General features: G+C 41.8%; 1 pseudogene; it reads left to right on the top strand.

Annotated features, from left to right (window-relative positions):
* Positions 1-6,718: 6,718 nt before the first annotated feature.
* LOC137622134 (5S ribosomal RNA) lies at positions 6,719-6,837 on the top strand (annotated as a pseudogene).
* Positions 6,838-10,093: the final 3,256 nt, after the last annotated feature.

Here is a 10,093-nt window from a genome sequence, read left to right on the forward strand (position 1 = left end):
CCCTCACGTACCTTGCGCTTTACTTCCACCTTTTTCTCTCTATATTTTTCATACTTCTCTATACTATTACTCTGCAGCCATTCTTCAAAAGCCCTCTTTTTCTCTTTCACTTTCACCTTCACTCCTTCATTCCACCATTCACTGCCCTTCCTCATGCTGCCTCCAACAACCTTCTTGCCACATACATCACTTGCAATCCCAACAAAATTTTCTTTTACTAACTTCCACTCCTCCTCTAAATTACCAGTTTCTCTTACTCTCACCTCATCATATGCCATTTTCAACCTTTCCTGATATTTACTTTTTACCCCCGGTTTTATTAGCTCTTCAATCCTCACTACCTCCCTTTTACATCCGCCTACTCTATTCCCCCACTCTTTTGCTACAACTAATTTTCCTTCCACCAAAAAATGATCAGACATACCGTTAGCCATACCCCTAAACACGTGCACGTCTTTCAATCTTCCAAACATTCTTTTAGTTACCAACACATAATCCATTAATGCCCTTTCTACTACTCTTCCATTTGCCACTCTTACCCATGTATACTTATTTTTATCTTTTTTTTTAAAGAAGCTAGCACTTATTACCATCTCTTGTTCAACACACATGTCTACCAGTCTCTCACCACTCTCATTTTCACCTGGTACGCCATACTTACCAATGACACCTACCTCTCCAGCGATCACTCTAGCATTTAAGTCACCCATAACAACTACATAATTCCTTCTACCCAGTCCTTCTACACACCTAGTTAAATCATTCCAGAACTCATTCCGCTCTTCTTCACTTTTCTCACTATATGGCCCATACGCACTGACAAACGTCCAACATTCCCTACCCAACCTAACCCTTACCCACATTAACCTAGATGATATCTCCTTCCATTCCACTACTTTACCTGTCATCCATTCACTCAGCAATAACGCCACACCCTCTCTCGCTCTTCCCCTTTCAATCCCAGACACTCTACCAGACATTTCACCAAACATCACTTCACCCTTTCCTTTCATCTTTGTCTCACACAAGGCCAATACATCCATCCTTCTACTTCTAAACATACTTCCAATCTCACATCTTTTACTCTCTATCGTACTACATCCACGCACATTTAAACACCCCAAAACTAGAGTGCGGGGAGCAGTCACTCTCCCCCCAGCTCCATCTCCTTGTCGATGTCTCGCAGGAATTTTTTACAGGAGAGGGGTTCCCAGCCCCCTCGTCCCGTCCCTTTTAGTCGCCTCTTACGACACGCAGGGATAACGTTGGCGGTATTCTAATTTTTATATGCCCCCGCGGCCACAGGGGGCTTTTATTAACTAATCGTAAAAAAGCATTTTTCGAATACAAGAATTTTTTCCCTTTGTACGTTATATCCGGTATGCAAAATTTAATTTACCAAAAAAAAAAAAAAAAAATAATAATAATAATAAAAAAAGCGTAGAATCTGAGTTTTTCTATGAAGTGTCGCTTCCATGAAGTGCCGCTTCAAAGGCAAGTTACTTCACAAAGGCTTCCTTTGAGAGCTCTCTTGCAAGCGTTTACTCGCAGCACATAAACAGCGTGACGGGACAGAATGGAGTAGTCGCCCTTTTCCACTTTTTCATTTTTTTTTTTTTTATATTTCATAGGATTTTCAAATTCACCCTCGCGAATTGTGTGAAGTCTGGAAAATCTGTAGTTTTTCTGTTATAGTTCATCGTTCTCTTTTCTTTTTCTTTTGGAATTTTTTAGTCTTTAAGTTGAACGGTTCAGTGAATTCTTCCCGTGTGCTTTCATGCTTTGAAATTCTCTCCCTCCTTTGTTTCGTCTTAACCCAAAATTTTTTCAACTGGTTGTATTATACACGACCAGGCAAAAAGAACGTCTGAATAGAGAGATATGCACGCACGTAGATTCAACTCTTCCCACCACAATAGGGTAGTTAAGGCAATTGATGGGAGATTGTGGTTTCCGAGCGTACCTCTTGGGCTACTCACTGGGGGTATGACAACTCCATCATACCCAAACCGAGTTGTCATACTTTCAGCGTGACTGGAATATATATATATATATATATATATATATATATATATATATATATATATATATATGTATATATGTATATATATATATATAATGTATATATATATATATATATATATATATATATTTTCCTGGACTCTACGGGCTGGTAAATCTCTTCCCTATAAAATATATATATATATATATATATATATATATATATATATATATATATATATATTCCTAGCCCGCTCTATATGAAATAGAATCATATCGTCGAATAGGCTTTTACCAAATGAAAAAAGAACTTACGAAGTGAAACATTTTATTTTGAAATTGATAGAATTCATATGGCTATAGGTTATAGTTCTTGAAATATTTAATCTCAAGGAGTTGTGTGAAAGAAAAGGGAATTTTACAGTTTTTTAGCACCTGAATGTGATGCTTACATCTTTTATATGTCTATCAGTTATCCATGTATCTGAAATATACAGTATATATGTGTGTGTGTATATATATATATATATATATATATATATATATATATATATATATATATATATATATATATATATATATATATATGTCTCCTTCAGATAATAGGAAAATTGAATTCGATGGCTCGCAATGAAAAAATAATTCATTTACCTTTCCTGGGAAAAATATTTAGCATACTTTTTTCAAGCGAATATTTTTCAATTCTACGCCTTATCCCATCATTGAGAGTTCTCCATAATTGTTAATTTACTATTGCAACGAAAACACGTAAACAATTTATTGCATATTTATATCTTTCATGTATTCCCTTTATTGTTTTCCTCTGAATATTGTTAAATCTAATGAGGGTATTATCAACGTGTCTTTTAACACTAACTGTAAAGCACCGTAGTCGACTAGCCACCAGGTACTGTTGGATATTCCTGACAGGCCTCTCTCTTGGGAAGTGAACCCTGTCACACCCTTACTGTGCAGCGATAATGCGGGGCATGCGGTTACCAACCATTTTGTTCTTTTGTACCTCTTGGGCATTTTCTATAGAAAATTTGACTAAAAAAGAGAAGCAATGAAATTGTTATTGTGATGTAATTGTAAGTTAATCTCAGTGCAGATTACATGATCCAATGTATCTCCTGGAGAGTAAAAAAATGTACCCCTGAGGGTACATGTACCCATGGTTGGGAACCCCTGGTGTTGGGAAAGACGCCAGGTGGGGCTACATACAGGATCTTACCCGGCAGTGAGGGTGGGACAAGGTGCACTTTTTCATAGCGCAGTGTACCAGGAATTCCTGTGTCCAACTGTACCTTATACAGTGGTCAGGCCAATGAAGGTCAAATGGAGTTTTCAGGAAACGGGACCAAATTGATATGACCTAGTGGGATTGAACTCCGGTAACACTGAGCTGTGATGTCAAGCCTTATGTTGTGTGTAATATGTAGTTCATGAAAAGTATCGAAAATTTCAGGCATCATCAGAACAGTTCAGCTGGAGGCTTATAATCAAAGGACATATTCAACGTCGTTATGAAGAGAATAGGTTTTTTTTTTTTTTTTTACATAACATTGTTATTTTTTATCGTTTGAAGGATCAAAGAGAATCCAAAAAAAGAGCCGCCGTTGCTAGTTTATTGTTGGCATTTTGTAACATTTTTCTCTATCTCGAATACTCAAATAAAAAGAATATATCCGTGAACTTTTTAAAACTGATTTTACGTTTGATATTTTTTGGTACCCTAGAATTGTCCTATAAATATTTTCTGTGGCAAAAGACAGTCGTATGAAAGTGAATGTGAATAAAACTAGAATTTTCTTGTTGGTGTAATTGAACTAACAAATAACTTGTAGTCTCAAATCCACCTGGCAACGAAAATTTTGCTGAAATAGATTTATTTCCTTTTTGGATTTTATGACTCTCAATGGAAATTGCATCCTAAAAATGTAGTGACATAGGAAAGATGAAAATTTATTCTGAGCATAACAATGTATATCCATGAAAATTTCCAGTATACTCTTCAGAAGTCTCCAGTCGTTATATATATATATATATATATATATATATATATATATATATATATATATATATATATATATGTGTGTGTGTGTGTGTGTGTGTGTGTGTGTGTGTGTGTATATGTATGTATGCAATGTATGTATATATTTGTATATATATATATATATATATATATATATATATATATATATATATTATATATATAACAGTAGTAGAATTAATAAAACCATTAAAAGGCATGAAAAGAGGCACAGCAGCAGGAAAAGAGGACGTAAGAAATTACTTAAAAATAGATGGAGGAGATTTCATAGTAGTAAGTCTGGTTGAACTTAACATCTAAATTGTTAATTAATTAAATAATTTATTATATAGGGGAAATTCTCTCTCTCTCTCTCTCTCTCTCTCTCTCTCTCTCTCTCTCTCTCTCTCTCTCTCTCTCTCTCTCTCCTGCTATAAAAGTCATGTATACCCGTGCAGTCTCTTTAATACGGTGGCTATACTGTCTATGAAAAACCGAATCAATAATCCCAACAGCTATTCATACAGGAAAGGTAATTAATATGAAGAATTATGAACTAAGGAGACATTATGATGAAAGAAGAAAATCAAAGACAATGAATTTCCCGCAACTGGGAGATGGTAATGTATTTTGTAATTGCACATTGAAGCTTAGGAAACAATATAATCCTTGTAGTGCTTTTTAGAGATCCGAACGATAACATAATTTGTTAGTTATGTAAAGGAGAATTTAAATTACGTTTTATTGAAGAAAACTGTTTCAGATAACATAATCCGACATAACGTAACAATACATGACATATCTGTTTACAATATAATGAGGTGTATTTTTATTCTTCGTAATGCAGAACAAGAGAGATTTAGACAAAGAAAATGAACCCAGTTTAGTAACTTGATATGATGGAAGAGCAGGCCTACATGGCTGAGGGCTATGAAGCGTGAAGTAGGAGATGATGAATGGAGAAATATTGAATTAAAAGCTGAAGATAGAGACGACTGGCGAAATCTAACCGAGGCCATTTGCGTCAAAAGGCCTAGCAGATGATGATGATGGCGCATATATAGCATATTACTACATTACTACAAAATGATATATGAAACACACGAAATAACACTACAGGTAATTTCCAAATACCAATGTGGATCATCGCACTAATATTCGTGTAATAAATGTAATGCAGAATAACATTCAGTTCTGTACTTGATTCAGTAATGTATAACATTCTTGTGTCTCTCAGTTTGGATAATGTATTATAAACAATAATTTGAAAAATGAGAAATCTAATAGTATATATTCAGTTGATAGAAGGAACGTATTTAATTCTCTCTCTCTCTCTCTCTCTCTCTCTCTCTCTCTCTCTCTCTCTCTCTCTCTCATATATATATATTATATATATACATATGCATATACATATATATACATTATATATATACATATATATATATATATACTGTATATATATATGCATAAATATATATATGTATATATATATGCATATATATATATATATATATATATATATATATATATATATATATGAATTTATTTTATTGTTACTGTTTTTATATAACTGCTTTATTTTCCTTTCCTCAATGGGCTATTTTTTCTGTTAGAGGCCTTGGGCTAATAGCTTCTTGCTTTTCCAACTAGGGATGTAGCCTAAAGACAGAGACATAGACAGCGGTTGTGCGGAGGAAGTCGACTTCCGTTTTCACTCCTCCAAGGCGCTTTCTTCCAGACCCTGCAGGGCTCCAGCGCCTCTTTCTTTCAGCCTCGTCGGGCTAAGTTATTGGACCGGCTACGACAACTAAGACAAGGTGTCCAATAGCAGTCCCCTCCTGTCAGGAACAGGTAGCACGGGAGGCTCTCCCGGGGGGGCATAATCCTAGAGGGAGCGGCAGAGTTCACGAACTCTAGGATTGGCAACCCCCCCTTGCTGGTCTCACGCTGGGAGGATGCCTAAGGTTAATTATCCGGATAACAGCTTCCCGATGCCGATTCCTGCACGATCTCCGTGATCAGCCAAGGATATAGCGCCTGCCGTCTCTGTCAGCGAATTCAGTGTCACTGAACTTTTATGCCATGGGGTCGGCAAGAGTTTTGCCCGTTTGGGCAGAATGATCCATGCCTTAGGAGAAGGTCCTCCATAGGATCGTCGACGGCTTCACCCCCCGGCTTCTTCAGTCGATCCTTTCTCGTAGGAAAGCATCTGAAACGGGAATTCCGTAGTCGACCTCTCAGCTCTGATCAAGTTTGTCAAACAAACTTCGTCCAGCATGGAACAGCAGAATCGGTCAGACTGGTAACGAGGCGACGGGACTCCTTAGGCCCTGGATCGGAAGGACGGGTACTTTCAGTTTCCATTCCATCCATCTTCCAGGAAGCTCTTGGAATTCAGCCTAGACTACAGGTGTTCCTGCTTAAGATGCAATGTGGCGATCCCACCGTGGCATCGCAGGGTTTTCCCCAGAGAACTCTCCCTGCTTTCCTCATGGCCGCTCAGGAGCAGGCTTCCGTCTCCTTCGCCTTTTGGAGGTCTGTTCAACTCCGGTAGGCTCGGGTTCGACCTTCTTCAATGCCGGGACAAGCTTCCGGATCCTTACCATGAGTGGGGGTTCGTGGTAATTTGCTAGGAGCCTTCTCTACTTCTGCCTCAACATCTGGAGTATCTAGCCATGATATTGAGTCAACGGCCTTACCACGTTGGAAACCCCGCTTTTCGTCCGTCCAGCGAGGTTAAGCAACGTCGGGTCTGGTCGGTACTTGGATGGGTGACCGCCTGGGGACGCCAGATTCTGTTGCTGCCTCCTCCAAGCCTTCCCTTCAGTTGTCTGTGGCAAGGCTGAGGAGAGTTGCAGTACCTGTTCTCAGTCAAGCAGAGCTTTCAGCCCTACCTTGGAACGTTTCCTAGGTCTCTTTTCCTCATTGACCCGTCTAAAGTTCCGAACGGTCGCCTCAGGATAAGTTCCCTGTGGGGCGGCCCAAGTTCCGGAGGTTTCAAAGCAACGATTAACCGGACTTTCTGGCCCCTATGGGACCAGCGGAACAATTAGACCTGCAATGGGTGTTGACCTATGGAACCTCTTGATGGGAGTGGATATTCTCGTCCTTTCCCCACATTTTTGATGCTGTTCTCGGACTCGTCAAAGAAAAGGGGGGGGGGGGGCTTGTTCCGGTTCAGGCCTATGGTCAGGACCTGAAGGATACCTCTCCATCATTCAGGCAGGCTTAGGGGCCATAGTCTGGCCCTTCTACAGATCCTACAGCTTCTGCCGAGTCGCTCCGTGCACGACGACTTCATGGTACTGGCTTGTTCCAACCAGCAAGGAACGCATTTTCATACCTTCGCATCTTGCAGTAGAGATACTGAGATGATTTGAGATCCTCTCAATACCACCATCGGCTCGCTCATTCCGGGCAGAGGAATGTTCTCTCTGACTATCTGAGCAGAGCCTCGTAGAGAGATTGTACCTGGGGGTCTTTGGCCTTTAGTAACCAGCAAGTCCTGGCCTGGGGGACCTGATCGCGACAGCTTGGAACCTCAAGCTTCTGCTGTTCTTCCCCCCCAGTCTCAGACCCCAAGACTCTTTGGCAAGATGCATTCCGGTGATGGTGGGACAACATCGACGCCTGCGTCTTCCCTCCTTTGTTGTCTGTTGAGAATGGGTCTCAACAAGACCAGGTTGTCTGTCAACCTTTCAATGGCCCTGAGAGCTCCACTGGGACTATACGCAGAACGGTTTCCGGACCCTCTGCTTCCCCTGACGGAACTCCCGGGAGAGCTTCTTCCACGGCACAGGCTACTCAAACAACCACACTGCAACATCTTTCACGAGCCGGGGCGTCGCTTCGGCTTCATGCCTGGAGACACTACGCCTCCTCCTCAAGAAGAGACAACCCGCTACAGTCGCGGGGCGGAGGTCGCATCATCTGCGATAGTCATCAGCAGGGATCTACCAGGCGAAGTGGACTGTCTTCTGTGGTTGGTGTCGTGGGAGATATACCTCTTCCCTTGAGGCCTCTTCTCCAGCAATAACGAACTTATTGCTTTTCGGCGGGAGGAAACTCCTTTCCGCTCTCGGCAATGAAGCCTGTCGCTCAGCCTGTCCCTGACCTTTAGGCTGAAAGGAATAACTTTTTCCTTCCCGCGGGACCTTTCCTCGCTCATGCGAAGCTGCGAACGTCCCTGCCCTAGTCGGAGTGAGACCTCCAACATGGAGCATGGTTCGGACTATTTAGTCCCTTAAGAGATCTTCTCAAGACCCTTTACGTCAGGCCTCTGATCGTATTCCGTCTTGGGGCTCCTGCTCACTCTGGCCGCGGCCAGTGTGTAAGCAATCTTCTTGGTCTCGTACGACTCCGCCCTTTCTAAGGAATGGGGGAAGGCAACATTCAGGTTCGCTCCTGAGTTGTTGGCTAGACTCAGAATCTTGGGGTCCTGGCCCTTCGGTCCAATTCCTTCAAGATTTCGAGTCACCATTCTGTATCAGATGACCCAAACCTTCTCCTTCTTGCCAGTAAAGGAATCGAGGGGTTACCTTTGGGAACAGCTGCAGTTTGTCCTCACGTGTAGCCGGGTTGGGAGCACAAGAAGGACACGGGGGAGAGTCACCAGTATACCTCTTCAGCTCGGACTCAAGGACATTCATCTCGACCTGAATCCAGACCCTCCCCCGTCACGTCGCCCTACAGCACGATGTCGGATACATCGCAACGTCCCTCGCCTTCGAGTAATACTACTCTGTGACGCAGTTGCTACAAGCTGGAGTCTGGAACGTCTAATGACCTTCGCAGCCCGCTTCCTGCAGGACGTGACCCACAGGATTATCGATACGTTTCTATCGCTCTGTGGTGGCTACACAACAGCTGGTCTAACCTCAGGCTCCTTTTTGGACAGGTAGCAGAAGGTTGAGGGCATTGTTATCAGGTTTTAGTCTGCATGAACGAAAGAAGTATGTCTGGCCCTTACTTCTTTCTTCATCATCCCCTCTACTGGGAAGCAGCATCCTGGTCTCTGCATAGCTGACCTCAAACCTCTGCAGGTAAACCATGCTTCCTTGTGTTCCGAGTATTGAGTCAATAATGTCGCGTCCCCCATACCCTGACGAGGTGGTATTGGGAACGTCCTAACCCAGAGTTCCTTCTGGAACTCCAGGTCAACTGCCTAGGACGGGTCACACTTCTTCCTTCACACACAAGCTTATGTAGGCCACACGGTTCCTTGCGGAGCATGGAACTTGTGAGGTGCAGGGACTCCTTTTCTCGAGTGCGACTCACTCGGATTCTGAGGCCCCGGGTAAAGCCAAAGCCAGTATGGCTGGGGACTTTCCACCCTTCCTAAGGGGTAAGTCACCCAATTTAAATAGCGTGGTTTGTATTTCGGTTACGGAATAAATTACAAATTCCAAGATAATTTGTATTTTTCCTAACCATACAAACCTTAGCCATTTACATATATTTGCCCGCCAGCCCTGTCCCCCAAGACAAGTCCTACCTCTAAGTGAAAGTGAAGCAATTCACCGGTGTGTGAGGGGGGGAGGGGTAGCTAGCTACCACTCCCCTACCCCCCTGCTAACTAGCGCGGGGGTAATACACCCTCGTTAAATTCTAATGGCTCGCCATTTCAGCTACGCTAAAAGGTAAACCAAATGTAAATAGCTAAGGTTTGTATGGTTAGGAAAAATACAAATTATCTTCGAATCTGTCATATTAGGTTGAAGCTAGGAGATTTTACATTTTCTGTCCTCGACATTTATGAGCTGCCAGGAACATGAATTACATTTTTGAGCTCTGAGGAGCATTTTTAGTATATATGTAGTCTGTGGAAAATTGCCGCTAATGTCCTGGGCGTGTCTTTCGAAATGTTGTGTAGTTCAATATTTGTGATGTTTTATATACTATGAGGCTGATTTGGAATTAGCATGGTTTACATGTCGTTCTTCACTCTGTAGTTGCGTTCGGCAAAAATTCTCCAACCGCTTCTTGACTTGAGAAAGGGGTGGGGGGGATGTTAAGTTTGATGGTAATTTTGTCTATTCACAAGTGCTTTGCTGAGAAAAT

The sequence above is a fragment of the Palaemon carinicauda genome, chromosome 28 (assembly GCF_036898095.1).
Source record: "Palaemon carinicauda isolate YSFRI2023 chromosome 28, ASM3689809v2, whole genome shotgun sequence".
NCBI lineage: Eukaryota > Metazoa > Arthropoda > Malacostraca > Decapoda > Palaemonidae > Palaemon > Palaemon carinicauda.